This window comes from Myxine glutinosa, chromosome 7 (genome assembly GCF_964187855.1).
Source record: "Myxine glutinosa chromosome 7, kmMyxGlut1.1, whole genome shotgun sequence".
Taxonomy (NCBI): Eukaryota; Metazoa; Chordata; class Myxini; order Myxiniformes; family Myxinidae; genus Myxine; species Myxine glutinosa.
The window spans coordinates 174,391,197-174,412,804 of NC_136267.1; the positions used below are offsets into that span (position 1 = coordinate 174,391,197).

At 47.8% G+C, this 21,608-nt stretch overlaps 1 protein-coding gene across 3 annotated transcripts in view; it reads left to right on the plus strand.

Moving 5' to 3' along the window:
- The window catches only part of LOC137431847 (uncharacterized), a 113,079-nt gene that overhangs the window by 9,541 nt on the left and 81,930 nt on the right, over positions 1–21,608 (plus strand). Inside the window, exon 1 of one of the 3 annotated variants that reach the window (XM_078782571.1) lies at positions 8,522–8,710. The exons of the other annotated variants lie outside the window; for them this stretch is intronic. The gene's annotated coding sequence lies outside the window, so the exon portion shown is untranslated. Of the gene's footprint in view, positions 1–8,521; positions 8,711–21,608 lie in introns of those variants that run through there. 3 annotated transcript variants of the gene reach the window in all.

The window sequence follows — 21,608 nt, forward strand, 5'->3', positions numbered from 1 at the left end:
CCCAGAACACTACCTTGGGGAACCCCAGCCAGAACAGGAAGGGGAGATGAGAGAAATCCCTTCAGGGCCACACGTTGCCTACGACCAGAGAGGAAGTCCGCAAGCCATGAGTGGAGATTACCATGGATACCATAGGAGGAGAGTTTGGTGAGCAGAGCTGGGTGCCAGACCGTATCGAAGGCACGTGATATGTCAAGTGAGACAGCTCTGATTTCCTGTTTGGCATTGAGGACCTCCATCCATTGTTGAGACAGCAGAAGCAACATGTCCAGAGTAGAATGACCTGGTCTGAATCCAAATTGTTGATCAGAGATCAAGCCATTGGAGAAGAGGAAGGATTTGATATCCGAAGCAATGATTGATTCCTTGACTTTGCTGATAATTGGGAGCAGGCTGATTGGTCTGTAATTGCAAGGATCTGTTTTTGCACATTTTTTGTGTAAAGCGGAAATGTTTTCTGATTTCCAAGATGCTGGCAGATGACCTTGAGCAAAGGAGAGGGTGAAAAGAACAGAGAGAGGTTGAGGTAGAGCGGCAGAGCAGGATTTTAGGACCCGTGGGCTGATGCCGTCTGGTCCAGTTGCAGAATGAGAGTCGAGGTTTGACAAAAACTTCTCCATCTTGTCAGGAGAGAAGGACACAGAGTCCAGGAGCAGTTGGGTTCGACTGGGAAAGGTGGGAACAGAGAGAGATGGGCTTGGGACACAAGATTTTGAGGCAAACACAGAGTTGAAGCATTCGGCTTTGTCACGTGCTGTGTCAACTGTGTAGCCATTTGAGGTAAAGGAGGGGATGGAGGGGGAACAAACACCAGAAACGGATTTGACCAGACGCCACCAGGATTTGGAGGAAGGAGACAGGTTTGAGAGTTCAAACTTGAGTGTGGAGAGATAGTGCTTCCTGGCACTCCTGAGGGTAGACACACACTTGTTTCGAGCTTGGTGGAAGGAACTGAGATTGCCTTCAGTTGGATTTGCCTTCCAAGAGGCAAAAGCAAGTTGTTTCAGGGCAACTGCCTCACCACAAGATTCAGTGTACCATGGACAGGAGGAAGGGTAAGACAACTGAAGCGGAGATGGGATAAATCTGTGCATGAGAGAGAGCAGTTTGCTTTGGAAGAATTCCCAGGAAGAATTTATGTCAGAGGCAGTAGAGATGGGAGACCAGTCCAGATGATTGATGGCTGCTTGCAGACCGTGCCAGTCAGCCTGAGTGAAATGCCAGACTTGTCGGCGCTGAGGAGGCTCTCTGAAAATGGCCAGAGAGATGTCCACTTTAACAAGCACATGATCAGAAGAACCGATTGGAGCAGAAGAAGAGCAGCAGACATTTGCAGGGAAGTTAGTCATAACAAAGTCCAGAAGAGAAGATACTCCATTGACTGAGATCCGGGTCGGGAAATTGACAGATTGTGTCAGTCCCAATGAGTCGCAGAAGTCCTTTCCTGAGGTGCCTTGGCTGGTGAGAGATGAACCCACACCCAGCCAGCTGGCATGATGACAGTTGTGAGTTGTAGCTTATGTGACAAGGACAAAATGATTAGATTTTGGTGAAGATCCGGATTCGGATCCGGCTCGTAGAATTTTTTATGTGATTCTTCACCATTGGGTGATAGGGCGAAAAGCGATATAGCAGGATATCTCAAAAAGTTATGGACAGATTTGGACCTCCGGGACACAAAGGTGATCCCAGGGGAGGAGGCTGTTTCACAGCACCACTTGGTTGTCTGCGACATAAGGGTGAAAGGTGCGAGGAGAGCTCGGTGGGTGAAGTACCAACCGAGAATGAAGGTGTGGAGGTTGAAAGAGGTGACAGTAAGGGAGGCATTAAAAGCGAGGCTGAGTAGGGTAGCGGATGATGTGGTTGAGCTTGAAAGTGGTTGAATGTCAATGAAAGATAGTCTGTTGGGAGCAGTTGGTGAGGTATGTGGATGGACAAAAGGACCACCGAGGCACTCGGAAACATGGTGGTGGGATGATGAAGTTGGAAAGAGCATTGACAAGAAGAGGAAGAAGTTCAAGGAGTGGCAGAAGGCGAAGGGTACGGGAGCAGAAAAAGCAGAGCATGAAAGTTATAAGGCAGCCAAGAAGGCTGCAAAGAAAGAGATAGCAAAGGCGCAGGAGGCATGTAGGAAAATGTTCGGAGAACGCTTGGATTCGGAAGAGGGTCAGAGAGCGGTATTCAGGATTGCAAAGCAGAGCGGAAGAGGTGTGATGTGATGGGGGTGAGTTGCTTGAAGGATGAAGTGGGACAAATCGTTGTGGACCCAGATGGAACTAAAGGAAGATGGAAAAGATATGTTCGGAGAACGCTTGGATTCGGAAGAGGGTCAGAGAGCGGTATTCAGGATTGCAAAGCAGAGCGGAAGAGGTGTGATGTGATGGGGGTGAGTTGCTTGAAGGATGAAGTGGGACAAATCGTTGTGGACCCAGATGGAACTAAAGGAAGATGGAAAAGATATATGGAAATGCTGTTGAATACAGAGAATGAATGGGATGGCAACATAGAGAGTAACCCAGTTTTAGGACCGGCAGAGAAGATTACTGAGAAGGAAGTTGAGGAAGCGAAAAAAGCAATAACCACCTTTAGAGGCCATTTTTTCCCCGCAAGCGGGGGTTGGCCTTTTTCGGGAACTGTGGTTGTTGTTGTTTTTCGGTCCCCTTTTTGAAGCAATGTTTTACGGCCGGATGCCCTTCCTGACGCCAACCCTTTTTGCCGCCTTTCCGCGAGCCGCGCCGCGAGGGGGTTTTGACGTGAGGGGGGGACGCGAGGGGGTTTTTTGCCGCGAGGGGGTTTTGAAGCGAAAAAAGCAATGAAGAGTAGAAAAGCGGGAGGGCCGACGGGAGTTGTGGGAGATATGTTGAAGGCAGCAGGAAGTTGGGGTGTGAAGAGAATGACAGAGATCTGTAATCTGGTGGTGAAAGAAGGCCGCATTCCAGTGGATTGGGAACTGAGTACCCTCGTCCCTCTATACAAGGGGAAAGGTGACCCTCTGGAGTGTGGCTCGTACCGAGCGATAAAGTTATTGGAGCATGGAATGAAGGTATTGGAAAGGGTGTTGGAGAGGAGGATAAGGAAGAAGGTGAAGATCGACGAAATGCAGTTTTGATTATTGCAGGACGAGGAACGACAGACGTGCTTTTTATTGTGAGGCAGTTGCAGGAGAAGTACATGGAGAAGTGGAAGAAGTTGTTTCTTGGGTTTGTTGATCTGGAGAAAGCATTCGATAGGGTTCCACGCGAAGTATTGACATGGGCATTGAGGAAGTTAGGAGTGGAGGAATGGTTGTGATGGCAATGTACAGAAGAGCGCGCACATCTGTAAGGACGAAGGACGGGAACAGTGGTGAGTTTGAGGTGAAGGTGGGAGTGCATCAGGGGTCGGTACTAAGTCCACTACTATTTGTCGCTGTGATGGAGGTGCTGGCTCAGAACGTAAAGGAGGGTTTACCGTGGGAGTTGTTGTATGCAGATGATCTGGTGTTGATTGCGGAAAGTATGGATGGACTGAAGGAAAAGATGAACAAGTGGAAGGAATGTATGGAGACGAAAGGTCTGAAGGTGAATATCGGAAAGATGAAGGTTATGGCAAGTGGTAAAGCATGTGGTGAGGTGGAAAGAACTGGGAAGTGGCCCTGTGCTGTGTGCAGCAAGGGTGTCGGAGTGAACTCCATTCAATGTACAATGTGCGCTGATTGGGTTCATCAAAAATGTAGTGGTCTGAGAGGGTCATTAACCAATGTGGAAGCTACATTCAAATGTAAGGTGTGCACAGAGGGAGCTGCAGATGTAGGAAATGTTGAGGTGGATCTTGGAGATGGCGTGAAGCTGGAAGGTGTGAAAACATTTTGCTACCTCGGAGACATGCTGAATGGAGAAGGTGGATCAGACTCGGCAACGGTTGCTCGAGTGAGATGTGCATGGAAGAAGTTTCAGGAAGTGAGTGGCGTGCTGATGAGGAGGCGAGTGTCATTGAAGCTGAAGGGAAAGGTGTTTGCTGTATGTGTGAGAAGTATTGTGATTTATGGGAGTGAGACATGGGTAATGAATGTCGAGCAGCAACGAAGGCTGGAAAGGGTGGAAGTGCGAATGGTTCGGTGGATGTGCGGAGTATCGTTGAGAGAGAGGAAGACAAATGATGAATTGCGAAAGATGATGGGAATAGAGCCTGTGATTGATGCTGTGAAGAGGAACAGGTTGAGATGGTTTGGTCATGTGTTGAGGAAGGATGAAAGTGACTGGTTGAGAAGAGTGATAGAAATGAATGTGGAAGGAAGTAGAAGACGGGGAAGACCGAGAAAGACTTGGCTAAAGATGGTGGAAGAAGAAATGCGGACAAGGGGGTTAACAAGGGGAGATACAGAAAATAGGGCAAAATGGAGAAGATTGTCATGGGGACCGCAAGGCTAACCCCGCTCTAGCCGGGAAAATGGCCTTAAAATGCATGTTGTTGTGTTGTTGGTGGAGAGGTTTGGTGTCTGGCAAGGACGATTCGATTCGATTTTGGTGAAGATCAATTCGATTTTGGTGAAGATCGAAATATTGATTCAGATACGAGAGTTATTTAACTTTTAAGTGATTCTTCACCATTGAGAGATCGTGCGAAAACCGATATATAACATGATATTAAAAAAAGTTATGGACGAGTTATGACTAAACTTGGTGGATTAGGTGGTTAGGTGACGAGAACAAGCCGATTATATATTGCTTCAAGTCCAAATCCAGATCCAGCCCATCAGTGGGACACAAAACAAACTGTTCAGTCTGGCTTCAGTTGTATTTTTTTTTTATCTACTATTTCGCGTTTTGACCAATCTTTTCCTATTGTTAAACTTTGTTGGCTCTGTCGTCCTTCACTATTTCTGAATTGACTTCACCAACTGGAATGCAGCAGAAAAGAAAATTCATGTTAAATATTTCTAGTAGTTTCGTTTCCATGAAAATGGTCATTTAATTGATACACATATGTTAATGCATTTCTAAAGTGATTTGAAACAACACTATTGAATGTTAGACACAGACAGACTGACAGATGGATTGACAAAGAGGAACTCTTGATAAGCCTGAAAAACCATTGCACATTTCACTCCCCATTTACATATGTTGCCGACCTTTGGCTTTACGTATTGCGACGGTTTTCAAAGACTGCGGGGAAGGACATACCAATACACATAGGGGAACTCTCATGTAGTTATCTCCGTGGTATATTGTGCAGCTAAATTTGGTGCCCCTTACGCCCGCATCAGTGGGAAGGGAATATATATTGTGTTTGTTTTAGAATTGAACACCATTGTGACTTTTCTCTTGCACGCACACACGCACATGCATGCACGCACACACGCACACGAAGATGGAAGATGCCGCACAGGAAATTGAAGCAACAACAAATGCAGCCCAAACAAATGCAAAAAAGACAAAATAAATATATAAAAATAAATATCAAGAAACATACACCAACAACTGGGAGATTGAACAAAGAGCAGGAGTGTAATACAAAAAAGAATTGGACAGCTTGGGGATAGACAAAGAAGGCTCACTGGAATGGCTAAGAATAGGTCAGCTCAACTGGGACGGAGAACGAATCATAATAAATGCCCAAGATCAAGGACACTGCACCAATGGATTTGAAAAGATGGCGAAACTGAGCCAGACAGACAAGTATAGATTCTGCAAGACATCAGAAAGCACAGCAATACCCCGGCCTACGTCATTAATTGGTTCCATAAGCCGTGATGTAACTCGGTTTTTGACGTAAACCGGGCGTAATGCCTTAAAAAATGCCTTAAAATGAAGACAAACACTGTAAAACTAGAGTAAAAAAACTCGCGAAAGTATATAACTATCGCTAAACCTTAAAGAACACTAAAAACACATTTTAGTCATATTTTTTAATGAGTAATGAACACAATTAATAAATGAATTTGTAAAGAATAATAAATAAAATTATGTCATTCACCTTAAACTTGGTGTCTCTTCTGAACACAAAAAACACATTTTAGCCATATTTTTTAAAGAGTAATGAACACTATATGCGGGGCTTCTTCGGCGACTCATCAAAACTAGTAGAGGCCTTGCGTTTCTCGACATTAAGTAGGAACTGATCCAAAGTCCCTTGAATTGTGTGCTTCTTCTTCTCAGTTAAGATGGTCCTATACGGGAGAAAAAGGTCGCTGGTGCCATTCATCGTTTTTGCGAAACGCTCGGCGTTTGGGTCTTGTGCCTCAAATATTGCAAGACACTTGGAGCAGGTGATAAAAACCTTTCTGCATTTCGGCTACGGTGAATTTCCTTGGCTCTGGTTCTGGAAGCTCATCCTCTTCGCGGCGCTCTTCCTTCAACGCCATTATGTCCTCATTAGTTAAAGGCTGCTTGTCTGCCTCGATCAAACCGTCGAAATCCTCCTCCTCCAACTCCATCTCCAGGTCAGCACTGAGGGAAACCAAGTTTTTAGACACAGCCTTGACTGGCGCATCAAACCCCGTGAAATCATTAACAAGGTGGGGGCACAAACGCTTCCACACCCCATTCATCGCCGACTGCGTAACCTACAACCATGCAGCATTGATGTTGCCTGGTAGATGTTATAGTTTTTCCAAAACTGCCAGATGTTGATGCCTTCCTCCTCCGATGTTGCATCGACAGCCTGACGAAGAGTGCGGCGGAGATAGTAGCGCTTAAAAAGCGCTATCACACCCTGGTCCATAGGCTGGATGAGCTATGTGGTGTTGGGTGGCAAGTACACCACCTTCACATTGGGGTCGAAATCACCGAAGTTAGTGGGATGGCCAGGTGCATTGTCCAAAATCAGCAGCAATTTAAATTGAATTTTTTTCTTCTCAACAAATAGCTCTTGACAGCCAGGATGAAATGATTGATGAACCATTCTTCAAAAATTATGACGTTTACCCATGCCTTTATATTATTCATCGAAATGACGGGAAGAGACGCCTTCGGGATGTTCTTAAGTGCCCGGGGGTTCGACGCATAATACACCAAGAGCGGCTTCAGCTTGAAGTCGCCGGTGCAATTACCCCCCAAGCATTAGCGTTAGCCGCTCCTTCGCGACTTTGTAGCCTGGCATGGTCTTCTCCTCCTTCGAGATAAAGGATCTGTCGGGCATCCTCTTCCAAAAAAAGGCCCGTTTCGTCGACGTTGAACATCTGCTCGGGCAAGAATCCCTCATCCTCAATGATCTTCTTCAATGTGGCAGGAAATTCCTCGGCGGCTACGGTGTCAGCAGCTGCGACTTCGCCATGAATCTTGACGATGTGCAAGCTGAAGCGCCGTTTAAATGTGTGCAAACCATCCAGAGCTTGCAACGAAGGTTGTGTCCTTATCCTCCGGGTACTTCTTCAGAAGATCCTGGAACAAAGACTTCGCCTTCTCCTTTATCAGCAGCTGGCTCGTTGGTATGCGTTCATGGGTCTGGTGTTCGATCCACAACGAAAGGAGTCTCTCCAGCTCGTCGAAAATCTGACCCCTCTTCACATTCATGACAGAAGTCTTCGCCGACGGCGCTTTTTCAGTGACGTATGCGAGAATACGTTCCCTATCATGAATGATGGTCGATACCATCGACCGTGGCAGCCCTAAGGCATGCGCTATCACCGACACTTTTTCACCTTTTTCATACCTTTTAATCAGATTTAACTTATCTTCCATCGTAACCACATTGCGCTTGGAAACACTAGCACTATCCTTCTTAGGACCCATGGCTAACACAGACACAGTAAAGGAATAATCACAAAAATAACAGCGAAATGCAAAGCAAGCACGCGACCGCAGCACAAGACAAAATGCATATGGCGTCGCCTTTGTTTTGAATGAGAACCAGCAGCTACGTGTACGTATACTGTACGTACATTTTAAAAATATTTTTAATGTGCTTTTTATTGTATTTTAACTTGTTTTTTTAGCTTCTTTTATTGTTCATTTTTATGTACTATTTTATTTATTTTAAATATATTGTTGCGGTTTTGAGAATAAAGGCAAACCCCCCTCTTAGTTAGTTGCACCACAACATGAAGCCTCGCTTAGTTCAGTTATTTCTTATTGAATATTAAGTATAGTCTCCTTTCCTGTGTTAGTATGCGTTGATGCAGGCAAGTAAGTGTAGGCCTCATTGGGCTGGAATGCCATGTGCTAGGGCCTGGAACAAGTCTGGGAGGCCCGAGGGAGGAGCTAAAGGGGAGTGGCCGGTAAGCGGCAAGCAGCCAATGGGAGCTAAAGGGGAGTGGCCAGCAACGGCGGCCAGGGGAGGTGCTTGGAACATTCTGGTGGGACTCTGGGGGGGGGGGGGGGGGTAGAAAACCCTGCCCCGGGCCCCTGAACCATCTCTCTCTCTCTCTGTCTCTGAGCTCTCGAGGTCGAAGCACGAACTCTCCCTGCCCCCGAACGAAAGAAGCTCTCATCGCTCTCTCTGTAGTCTGCGTTCTGCCCCTGCTCTGAGCTGCCCCTGTTATAAGCGCTCTCGCAGGACGATCTCTCCCGGGGCCCGAGACTCTAACCATCTTCCTTCCTAGGCTCCCTGCATGCGCACGTTTGCCTCGCTAACATCGGGACACGCCGGGTGGATTCCCGTGCATGCACGACTGGAGGCCGACGTCCGTGCCGCGAACATCCTCGAGGGAACGCCCAACGAGCTGTCCGGGGCGAACTGCACAAACGACCGCGCTTGAGCGCGTTCTCTTCTCTTCCATCCTTTTCCCCGTGTGAGTGAGAGGGCCCTTGTCTGGGAAATCAAGTTAAGGATGATTAAGTTTCTACCCTGTGTCTCTTTACTCTGATCATTGTACATTTATAATAAACCCGTGTTCTTTGCTTCCATTTGGCCGTTCACATCTTTTCCACCATTGGCCTCACATTGTACGAGATAAAACCGCTCGGTCGGGTCAATAATAATTAACGGCACGAGTTACGTGACACGCAAACCGCATGGGCGTATCAAACCAGTGTGACTCGTGTGAGGTCCAGCCCCCATCCTCGCAGCGGCACGTGTATCAAAAGTACCAGGGTGTTTGACCGGAAACCCTTCCACGTGCTCGCTGCGGGTTTGGCGGCTGGAATTGCTCTGCAATCCGCCCCCACGAGTGTAAAGTGGGTAGCGGCCTCGTGGACTCGAAGCTCGAGGGGGAGAAGGGTTTAACCCCCCTTAGTATGTCGACGGGCTCGAGATCCGCAACAATATGTTTAAGGAAAAATTAATTTTTTTCACGTCCTCCTATTATGATGTAGGAGTTTTTTTTTTTTTTTTTTTTTTTTTTTTTTTTGTATACAAGGTCGAGGCTCGTGAAAGAGCGAACATTAATCACACAGAAAGACAAACCGACACATAAAACATATAACATAGGGAGCGGTAGACAAGATGGGGAGAGAGGGGGAAGGACACAAACACAATATTTGAGAGCAGGGACCGAGAGACATGGAGACATCGAGAGATCTGAGAGAGGGCGAGGGCTTTGGGGGGGGGGGGGGGGGGGGCGTGGGAAGGGGGCGGTGGGAGAGGTATAAAACATATGGACACTGCCAGGACTTCCAGGAAAGAAGTTGGAATTTCAAACAAGGTGGATCTGGGGTGAATTAGCGGGGGTAGAAAAGATCAAGGTTTTGGATGGGGGAAGATAAGAGATGGTGGTGAACAGCTGTTTTAAAGACCTGGAGGGAGGAGTGGGATTGAAGGGAGTGAGGGAGTTTGTTCCAGAGGCGGGAGAAAAGAGGAATGAAAGAGTGAAGGTGAGCAGAGAGCCGAGATTTCGGCAGTTTAACCATCAGAGGGTTGCTGGCAGATCTTGTGCGACCTGTAGGAATATTTGGGGGACAGAGCACAGAGAGAGCTGGGGGTGCAAGGCCGGAGAGGAGTCGGTAGAAGACAGAAAGACCACCTACCTGCCTGCGGTGAGTGAGTGAAAGGCCCTCAGAGATAGCTTCATCGCGGGAGATTCCAATAATTCTGAAAGCTTTGGTTTCAACAGCGTGAAGCCGAGCTAGGTGTGAGGCAGGAGCACCGGCCCATAGGGGAGAACAGTATTCCATTGAGCTGCGGATGAAAGCCTTGTATGTGGTGAGGAGCTCAGGTGTGCCGAGGAAGGACTTCGCACGACGGAGGATGCCCAGTCGGCGACTGGCTTTGGAGGCCAGCTTGGAAATGTGGTTTTCCCAAGAAAGATCATGGCAGATAGTGAGACCCAAAATCTTGAGCGACAGAACTTCTTGGAGAGGATTGTTGAGAAAGTAGATGGGAGGGTTGTCCAGTCGATCTTTTCGGAGAGACATAGTAAGAGTGTGAGATTTGTCAGGATTGAAAGACATGTTCCACTTGTTTGACCAGTCTGTGATTTTGTCCAGGTCTTCAGAGAGTGAGGAGGCAGCAGACTGCCGATCTGAGGGAAGAGGAATGGAGCGGCAGAGAGTGGAGTCATCAGCAAAGAGATAGAGAGGATTTTCGAGAGAGTCAGAGAGATCATTGATGAAGACCAGAAAAAGCACGGGGCCCAGAACACTGCCTTGGGGAACTCCAGCCTGAACAGGAAGAGGAGATGAGAGAAACCCATTCAGGGCCACACGTTGACGACGACTAGAGAGGAAGTCCGCCAGCCATGCGTGGAGATTTCCATGGATACCAAAGGAGGAGAGTTTGGTGAGCAGAGCGGGGTGCCAGACCGTGTCGAAGGCACGTGATATGTCGAGGGAGACAGCTCTAATTTCCTGTTTGGCATTGAGGACCTCCATCCATTGTTGAGACAGCAGAAGCAGCATGTCCAGAGTAGAGTGACCTGGTCTGAAACCAAATTGATGATCAGAGATCAAGCCATTGGAGAAGAGGAAAGATTTCATATCCGAAGCAATGATGGATTCCATGACTTTGCTGATAATTGGGAGAAGGCTGATTGGTCTGTAGTTGCTAGGATCTGTTTTTGTACCTTTTTTGTGCAAAGCGGTGATGTTGGCTGATTTCCAAGCAGATGGCAGTTGACCTTGAGCAAAAGAGAGGGTGAAGAGAACAGAGAGAGGGTGAGATAGAGCAGCAGAGCAGGATTTTAGGACCCGTGGGCTGATGCCGTCGGGTCCAGTTGCAGAATCAGAGTCGAGGGTTGACAGAAACTTTTCCACCTTGTCAGGAGGAAAGGACACGGAGTCCAGGAGCAGCAGGGTACGACTGGGTATGGTGGGTACAGAGAGGGATGGGTTTGGGACACAAGATTTAGAGGCAAACACAGAGTTGAGGCATTCAGCTTTTTCACGTGCGGAGTCAGCTGTGTAGCCGTTTGAGGTAAGGGAGGGGATGGAGGGGGAACAAACACCAGAAACGGATTTGACCAGACGCCACCAGGATTTGGAAGAGGGAGACAGATAAGAGAGTTCGGTCTTGAGAACGGAGAGATATTGTTTCCTGGCTCTCCTGAGGGTGGACACACACTTGTTTCGGGCTTTGTGAAAGGAAATGAGATTTCCTTCCGTTGGATTTGCTTTCCAGGAGACGAAGGCAAGTTGTTTCTGGGCAACAACCTCACCACAAGATTCCGTGTACCATGGACGGGAGGAAGGGTATGACAACTGAAGACGAGATGGGATAAATCTGTGCATGAGAGAGAGCAATTTACTTTGGAAGAATTCCCAGGATGAGTTGATGTCAGAGGTGGTAGAGATGGGAGACCAGTCCAGATGATTGATGGCTGCTTGAAGACCGTGCCAGTTGGCCTGAGTGAAATGCCAGACTCGTCGACGCTGAGCAGGCTCCCTGAGGATGGTCAGAGAGATGTCCACTTTAACAAGGACATGATCAGATGATCCGATCGGAGCAGAAGAAGAGCAGCAGACATTTTCAGGGAAGTTAGTCATAACCAAGTCCAGAAGAGAAGATGTTCCGTTGACTGAGATCCGGGTCGGGAAATTGACAGATTGTGTCAGTCCCAGTGAGTCGCAGAAGTCCTTTGCTGAGGAGCCATGGCTGGTGAGAGAGGTACCCACACCCAGCCAACTGGCATGATGACAGTTGAAATCACCACATATGAGGAAGAGAGAGTTGGGATGAGTAGATAGAAGTTGGTCCATATCATCAGACAGCGAGATGTAGATGGAGTCATCACTGTTTGGTGGACGGTACAACACACATATGAACAAGAGGTGGGAGCGAAGGGGAAGCCGTAGCCAGAGGTATTCCTGGGGGTGAGGTGGAGAGAGTGCAGTGCAGGGCGAGTGAGGAAGAGAGTTTTTGATAAAGATAGCAACCCCGCCTCCAGGACGAGGCTCAGGTCTATCATACCGGAGGAGGGAGTAGCCCGGGAGAGATACTATGGAATCAGAGACATCATAAAGGAGGAAAGTTTCTGTTAAGCAGATCACGTCTGGTTTGACAGAAGCAACCTGTATGGAGAGATCAGTTAAGTTTGAACGAAGGCCCCGGATGTTTGAGGTCCATACCGTTAATGAAGAGGAAGGGGGAGCATCAGATACAGAACAGGGGGGAGGAGGGGTAGGGTAAGATGTGGAAGAGGTGGAAGAGGTAGGGAGAGCTGTTGAAGGTGTGTCAGAGATTTCAGAATAGCTCGGAGAAAGGGAAGGATGGGGCGGACAAAAGGTTTGATGGTGATTGGGTGAGCCACAATGAGGTGTTATTTGAGGAGGGGGAAGAGCGAGGCAGAAGGTTGGGGGAGATGGAGGTGAGAGTTTGAAGGGGGAAGAAGCGGGGAGGACGCTTTGAGGAGGGGGAGTGAGAGGGGGGAAATTGAGAAGCAATGAGGGTGGGGAGATTTGAAGGGGAGGGGTGAGGGGGGAGTTTGGGAGGGAAGGGGCAAGGGGAGGGATTTGAAAGGGATGGGATATGGGGGAGATTTGGAGGGGAGGGGTGAGGCAGGAGTCTAGGAGGGGAGGGGCGAGGGGGCGTCTTGGCGGGGAGGGGTGAGGGGGTAGTTTAGGAGGGAGGGGGCAAGGGAGGAGATTTGAAAGGGATGGGTGATGGGGAAGATTTGGAGGGGAGGGGTGATGGGGAAGATTTGGAGGGGAGGGGTTATGGGGAAGATTTTGAGGGGAGGGGTGAGATTGGATTTTTGAAAGTGTACGATTTATGGGAAACGAACATTTATTGCAAAATGAGTTTCTTGTGACCTTCGAGTTAAAAATACGTTTAAGGACGCTGGATGGAGGATGGAGTGCAGGAGAGTTTAGGGAATGTAGAAAAAAGGCACTATAGGAGATGGATATTTTTTTTGGGATGAATTGATTTGGTGAGCAAGTCGAAAGCAGCCTTTTAAAGAAGAAGAAGAAAAAGGTGTTCTTAAATATGACGGAATACATAACTTGAGGGGAAAATGTAAACATTGAAGGTTAATGAGTGAAAACTATCTGGGGAAATGGGGGAGAAACACGTGGTCGAAGAACGAACGAACGAATAAGAATGAATAAACGAATGAGAACAGAGAAGGAAAATGTTTTTTTTTTTTTTTTTTTTTTTTTTTTTTGTTGAGTTGAGATTTACACAAGGAAGTAGGCTATGGGTGAAAAGACTGGGAATACAGAGAACGAAAGTTATTGGATCACAAAAGACGGACCGCTGAGAGAAAAACCAAGCCTCAAGGTTGTACAGTGCACACTGTACAAGGCCTCAAGACACGACACGGCAAACAGACGATCAATTTATGAAAGATAAACACCGAGAAACAACCAAAGTTGCACACAATAACTTAACACACCGAAAGATAAATACAGTTTCGACAAAATACAATTGTGAACAGACTTAACTTCGAAAAACGTGGAGACCGTGTGGAGCTTCGAAAATCCCTGCCGCCGTCTCCAAGATCTCGCGAGATCTTTCAGGGAGTGACGTAAAGTCGCACATAATGACGTTCGCTGAACTGAAATTTACTCTCGAAGAGTGGCGTAAAGTCGGATTTGACGTAGGTCGAAATGGCATAAAACGGGGTATTGCTGTACTAGTCACCTGCTCTCGGGATGCAAAAATCTATAATTGGAACAACTTTACACACAAACGGCACAACAAAGTATGCAAAGTGATTCATTGGCACATCTGCAAAAATTCAAACATCCCAGCACCGGAAAACTCATGGAAACACGAACCAAGGGCAATCATTGAAAATGAGGACATCGTGCTCACGTACGACCTGATGATTCCATTGAGCGTGACCATAGAAAAAAAAAGCATTGCGTCCGGACATTTTACTCAGGAACAAAAAGGAAAAGACAGCATTGATGATTGAGATATCAGTACCCAGCGATTTTGGCCTAAACAAGGTAGAAATAAAGAAAATAACCAAATACCAGGACCTCAAAAATGAGGTCAAGAGATCTTGGAAGATTGGAAGCTTGGCTTCCGGTCTTGCCGGCGAGGTTTCCGTTTTTTCAAAGCTGTCCACGCTCTCCACACTATCGAAGTTAAGTAATTGTTTCCATTTGTATTTTCGTCAAAACTATTTATTTTATGGTGTGTGTACGTATAGTGTGTCCCTAGGAAGATTCTCAGTGTTAATCTTTTATACCTGTATAAAATATCATCGGTTAATTCGTGTCGTGTCTTTTGGGGCCTTGTACCTTGTCCGACCTTGAGGCTTTGTTTTTCTCTCAGCGGTCCATCTATTGTGCTCCAACTACTTTCGTTCTCTGTTTTTTCCCAGTCTTTTCACCCCATACGTCTTTGTTTAAAATCTCAACTCAAAAACAAAAAAACCAAAAAAAATATTTCCTTTTTGTTCTTATTCGTTGTTCTTATTCGTTTGTTGGTTCTTCGTTCTTCGTGTTTCACCCACATTTCCCCAGATAGTTTTCACTGTTAAACTTTAAAATGTTTAAACTTTCCCCTGAAGTACTGTATTCTGTCGTGTATTATAACACCTTTTTCTTCTTCTTCTTTAAAATGTTGCTTTCGACTTGCTCACCAAATCTATTCATTCCAAAAAAAATTCCATCTCTTACAGTGCCTCTTTCATACATTCCCTAAACTCTCCTGCTCTCCACCCCCCTCCCCCCCCCCCCCCCCCTCCAGCGTCCTCAAACTTATTTTTGACTCGAAGGTCACAAGAAACTCATTTTGCAATAAATGTTTGTTTCCCATTAATCGTACACTTTCCAAAATCCAATCTCACCCCTCCCCTCCAAATCCTCCCCATCACCCCTCCCCTCCAAATCTTCCCCATCACCCATCCCTTTCAAATCTTCCCCCTTTCCCCTCCCCTTCAAATCCTCCCCATCACCTATCCCTTTCCCCCTTTGCCCCTTCCCTCCTAAACTCCCCCCACACCCTTCCCCTCTAAGACTCCCCCTAACCCCTCCCCTCATAAACTCCCCCCTCACCCCTCCCCTGCAAATCTCCCCACCCTCATTTCTTCTCCATTTCCCCCTCTCACCCCTCCTCCTCAAAGCGTCCTCCCTGCTTCTTCCCCCTTCCAACTCTCACCTCCATCTCCCCCAACCTTCTTCCTTGCTCTTCCCCCTCCTCAAATAACACCTCACTGTGCCTCACCCAATCACCATCAAACCTTTTGTCCGCCCCATCCTTCCCTTTCTCCGAGCTATTCTGAAATCTCAGACACACCTCCAACAGCTCTCCCTACCTCTTCCACATCTTACCCTACCCCTCCCCCCCCTGTTCTGTATCCGATGCCCCCCCTTCCTCTTCATTAACGGAATGGACCTCAAACATCCGGAGCCTTCGTTCAAACTTAACTGATCTCTCCATACAGGTTGCTTCTGACAAACCAGACGTGATCTGCTTAACAGAAACTTTCCTCCTTCATGATGTCTCTGATTCCTTAGTATCTCTCCCGGGTTACTCCCTCCTCCGGTATGATAGACCTGAGCCTCGTCCTGGAGTTGGGGTTGCTATCTTTATCAAAAACTCTCTTTCTCACTCGCCATGCACTGCCCTCTCTCCACCTCAACCCCAGGAATACCTCTGGCTACGGCTGCCCCTTCGCTCCCACCTCTTGTTCATATGTGTGTTGTACCGTCCACCAAACAGTGATGACTCCATCTACATCTCGCTGTCTAATAATATGGACCAACTTCGATCTACTCATCCCAACTCTCTCTTCCTCGTATGTGGTGATTTCAATTGTCACCATGCCAGTTGGCTGGGTGTGGGTACCTCTCTCACCAGCCATGGCTCCTCAGCAAAGGACTTCTGCGACTCACTAGGACTGATACAATCTGTCAATTTCCCGACCTGGATCTCAGTCAACGGAGCATCTTCTCTTCTGGACTTGGTTATGACTAACTTCCCTGAAAATGTCTGCTGCTCTTCTTCTGCTCCAATCGGCTCATCTGATCATGTGCTTGTTAAAGTGGACATCTCTCTGACCATTCTCAGGGAGCCTCCTCAGCGTCGACGAGTCTGGCATTTCACTCAGGCCAACTGGCTTGGTCTTCAAGCAGCCATCAATCATCTGGACTGGTCTCCCATCTCTACCACGTCTGACATCAACTCATCCTGGGAATTCTTCCAAAGTAAATTGCTCTCTCTCATGCACAGATTTATCCCATCTCATCTTCAGTTGTCATACCCCTCCTCCCATCCATGGTACACGGAATCTTGTGGTGAGGCTGTTGCCCAGAAACAACTTGCCTTCGTCTCCTGGAAAGCAAATCCAACGGAAGGAAATCTCATTTCCTTTCACAAAGCCCGAAACAAGTGTGTGTCCACCCTCAGGAGAGCCAGGAAACAATATCTCTCCATTCTCAAGACCGAACTCTCTTATCTGTCTCCCTCTTCCAAATCCTGGTGGCGTCTGGTCAAATCTGTTTCTGGTGTTTGTTCCCCCTCCATCCCCTCCCTTACCTCAAACGGCTACACAGCTGACTCCGCACGTGAAAAAGCTGAATGCCTCAACTCTGTGTTTGCCTCTAAATCTTGTGTCCCAAACCCATCCCTCTCTGTACCCACCGTACCCAGTCGTACCCAGCTGCTCCTGGACTCTGTGTCCTTTCCTCCTGACAAGGTGGAAAAGTTTCTGTCAACCCTCGACTCTAATTCTGCAACTGGACCTGACGGCATCAGCTCACGGGTCCTAAAATCCTGTTCTTCCGCTCTTTCACTCCCTCTCTCTGTTCTCTTCACCCTCTCTTTTGCTCAAGGTCAACTGCCATCTGCTTGGAAATCAGCCAACATCACCGCTTTACACAAAAAGGTGCAAAAACAGATCCTAGTAACTACAGACCAATCAGCCTTCTCCCAATTATCAGCAAAGTCATGGAATCCAACATTGCTTCGGATATGAAATCTTTCCTCTTCTCCAATGGCTTGATCTCTGATCATCAATTTGGTTTCAGACCAGGTCACTCTACTCTGGACATGCTGCTTCTGCTGTCTCAACAATGGATGGAGGTCCTCAATGCCAAACAGGAAATTAGAGCTGTCTCCCTCGATGTATCACGTGCCTTCGATACGGTCTGGCACCCCGCTCTGCTCACGAAACACTCCTCCTTTGGTATCCATGGAAATCTCAACGCATGGCTGGCGGACTTCCCTCTCTAGTCGTAGTCAACGTGTGGCCCTGAATGGGTTTCTCTCATCTCCTCTTCCTGTTCAGGCTGGAGTTCCCCAAGGCAGTGTTCTGGGCCCTGTGCTTTTTCTGGTCTTCATCAATGATCTCTCCCTCGTCTCAATGTGACGTGGTCTGAGTCTCAATGGTCTCAATGACTGAGTACCCTCGTCCCTCTATGCAAGGGGAAAGGTGACCCTCTGGAGTGTGGCTCGTACCGAGCGATAAAGTTATTTGAGCATAGAATGAAGGTATTGGAAAGGGTGTTGGAGAGGAGGATAAGGAAGAAAGTGAAGATCGACGAAATGCAGTTTGGATTTATGCCAGGAAGAGGAACGACAGACGCGCTTTTCATTGTGAGGCAGTTGCAGGAGAAGTACATGGAGAAGAGGAAGAAGTTGTTTCTTGGGTTTGTTGATCTGGAGAAAGCATTCGATAGGGTTCCACGCAAAGTATTGACATGGGCATTGAGGAAGTTAGGAGTGGAGGAATGGTTGATCAGAGTAGTGATGGCAATGTACAAAAGAGCGCGCACAGCTGTAAGGACGAAGGACGGGAACAGTGCTGAGTTTGAGGTACATGGAGTGGGAGTGCATCGGGGTCAGTACTAAGTCCACTACTATTTGTAGCTGTGATGGAGGTGCTGGCTCAGAACGTAAAGGAGGGTTTACCGTGGGAGTTGTTGTATGCAGATGATCTGGTGTTGATTGCAGAAAGTATGGATGGACTGAAGGAAAAGATGAACAAGTGGAAGGAATGTATGGAGACAAAAGGTCTGATGGTGAATATCGGAAAGACGAAGGCGATGGCAAGTGGTAAAGCATGTGGTGAGGTGGGAAGAACTGGGAAGTGGCCCTGTGCTGTGTGTAGGAGGGGTGTCGGAGTGAACTCCATTCAATGTACAATGTGCGCTGAGTGGGCTCATCAAAAATGTAGTGGTCTGAGAGGGTCATTAACCAGTGTGGCAGCTACATTCAAATGTAAGGTGTGCACAGAGGGAGCTGCAGATGGAGGAAATGTTGAGTTGGATCTTGGAGACGGCGTGAAGCTGGAAGGTGTGAAAACATTTTGCTACCTCGGAGACATGCTGAATGGAGAAGGTGGATCAGACTCGGCAACAGTTGCTAGAGTGAGATGTGCATGGAAGAAGTTTCGGGAACTGAGTGGCGTGCTGATGATGAGGGGAGTGTCGTTGAAGCTGAAGGGAAAGGTGTATGCTGCATGTGTGTGAAGTGTTTTGATTTATGGGAGCGAGACATGGGTAATGAACGTAGAGCAGCAACGAAGGTTGGAAAGGGTGGAAATGCGAATGGTTCGATGGATGTGCGGAGTATCGTTGAGAGAGAGGAAGACAAATGATGAATTGCGAAAGATGATGGGAATAGGGCCTGTGATTGATGCTGTGAAGAGGACAGGTTGAGATGGTTGGTCATGTGTTGAGGAAGGATGAAAGTGCCTGGTTGAGAAGAGTGATGGAAATGAATGTGGAAGGAAGTAGAGGACGGGGAAGACCGAGAAAGACTTGGCTAAAGATGGTGGAAGAAGAAATGCGGGCAAGGGGGTTAACAAGGAGAGATGCAGAAAATAGGGCAAAATGGAGAAGATTGTCATGGGGACCGCAAGGCTAACCCCCGCTCTAGTAAGGAAAATGGCCTTTAAAATGCATGTTGTTGTTGTTGTATCAATGATCTCTCCGACTCTCTTGAAAATCCTCTCTATCTCTTTGCTGATGACTCCACTCTCTGCCACTCCATTCCTCATCCCTCAGATCGGCAGTCTGCAGCCTCCTCACTCTCTGCAGACCTGGACAAAATCACTGACTGGGCAAACAAGTGGAACATGTCTTTCAATCCTGACAAATCTCACTCTCTTACGATGTCTCTCCGAAAAGACCGACTGGACAACCCTCCCTTCCACTTTCTGAATAATCCTCTCCAAGAAGTTCTGTCAATCAAGCTTTTGGGTCTCACTATCTGCCATGATCTTTCCTGGGAAAACCAAATTTCAAATCTGGCGTTCAAAGCCAGTCGCCGACTGGGCATCCTCCGTAGTGCGAAGTCCTTCCTTGGCACACCTGAGCTCCTCACCACATACAAGGCTTTCATTCGCAGCTCAATGGAATACTGTCCTCCCCTCTGGGCTGGTGCTCCTGCCTCACACCTAGCTCGTCTTCACGCTGTTGAAACCAAAGCGTTCAGAATCATTGGAATCTCCCGTGATGAAGCTACCTCCGAGGCATTTCACTTACTCACTGCAGGCAGGTTGGTGGTCTTTCTGTCTTCTACCGACTCCTGTCCGGCCTTGCTCCTCCAGCTCTTTCTGGGCTCTGTCCCCCAAATATTCCTAAAGGTCGCACAAGATCTGCCTGCAACCCTCTTATGGTTAAACTGCCAAAATCAAGACTCTCTGCTCACCTTCACTCTTTCCTTCCTCTTTTCTCCTGCCTCTGGAACAAACTCCCCCACTCCCTTCAATCCCACTCCTCCCTCCAGGTCTTTAAAACAGCTGTTCCCCACCATCTCCTATCTTCCCCCATCCAAAACCTTGATCTTTTCTACCCCCGCTAATTTCACCCCAAATCCTCTTTTTTGAAATACCAACTTCTTTCCTGGAAGTCCTTGGTGTCCTTGTGTTTATACTTCTCCCAACCACCCCCCCCCCCCTTCCCACGCCGCCTCCCCCCAAGCCCTCTCCCTCCCACACATTCCCGATGTCCCTCACAAATGTTGTGTTTATGTGCTTCCCCTTCTCTCCCCATCTTGTCTACTGCTCCCCTTTTTATATACTTTGTTTGTTTGTCTGTTTGATTTGTTTGTGTGATAAATGTTAGTTCTTTCACGAGCCTCGATTATGTATACAAAAAAAAAGAAAAAGAAAAAGCTGAAGAGCATCAAAATTGTACCAGTGATTATTGAAGCACCAGGAATGATGAAGAAGAACCTCACTAAGATTTAAAAAACCATCCCCGGGAATATTACCACAAATGAACTACAACTGGAGGCAATCCGGGGTTCAGTGACGATCCTCAAAAGAGCCCTTGGAACAAAACTCTGAAAAAGTTGAACAGCTTGGTCCATGAACCGTGATCCTTTACTGAAGCGGAGGTGGGTACTTTTGGGCCTGGGAGGACTCCGTTCGACCTCCTGAAACCCGCAAATGGAGATAACAACCAACAACACACACACAAACACGCTACAAAACCAACAGCCTCACATCTCAAACAGCACATCACAAAGCACAACTATCGGGAACGCCTCTTAGTGGTGGTTGTATGCTGTACCGTCCCCACTGCAAGTTGGGGGCCAAATCATCCCCATTCTTCCCTGTTGCCCGGATTTGTCAGGGTAGCACAGTTACGGTCAGTGCTGATCTGTCCCCATGGACCGGACCTTTCGTGTGTGTGTGTGTGTGTGTGTGTGTGTGTGTGTGTGTGTGTGTGTGTGTGTGTGTGTGTGTGTGTGTGTGTGTGTGTGTGTGTGTGTGTGTCTCTAACTCTGTCGTGGTCCCGACTTCGTGAAGGTGGGCGTACGCCATCCTAGATGTGGCGGATCTCTGGGTCGCTCCTGGGAGATTCATCAGCTGTCTCCGTGCCGCAGAACTGTCCGGGGCTATACTACTACAACAACAACAACATTACAAAGCCAGCGACCAACCAAAGAAACATCATGACGCACAGCGGACCAGTCACAGTAGTTCTGCACCTGGCCGAACCCCTACGGAAACGACTTCGATGCCTGATGCCACATTTTGGTGACCGGCCACGCTGCGGAACCTGGGTGCAGCCAAAGAAAGTCGCCTGGAGACAGGGCAGGCCAATGGAAAGGCAAATACCTGGCCGAACCCCAACAGCAATGCCACAGCACTCGCAAGCCCCGAAAGAACGGAGCTGACACGGACTGGTGGGACTGCACAAACGGGGCTGACACATATGGAGAGCTATGTGCACGGACAGGTGGGACAAGCATGAGCTGGTAACCAAAGCGCAGCGAAGGGCTAGTGATGGAGCACATGGAGTGACGCTCTGTGCAGGGAACAGGCCCAACCAGCGGAGAATTCCTGGACACGGCCATACACACTGATGCACGCTATCTGTCTTTTACTTTCCCTAAATCTCCATTCA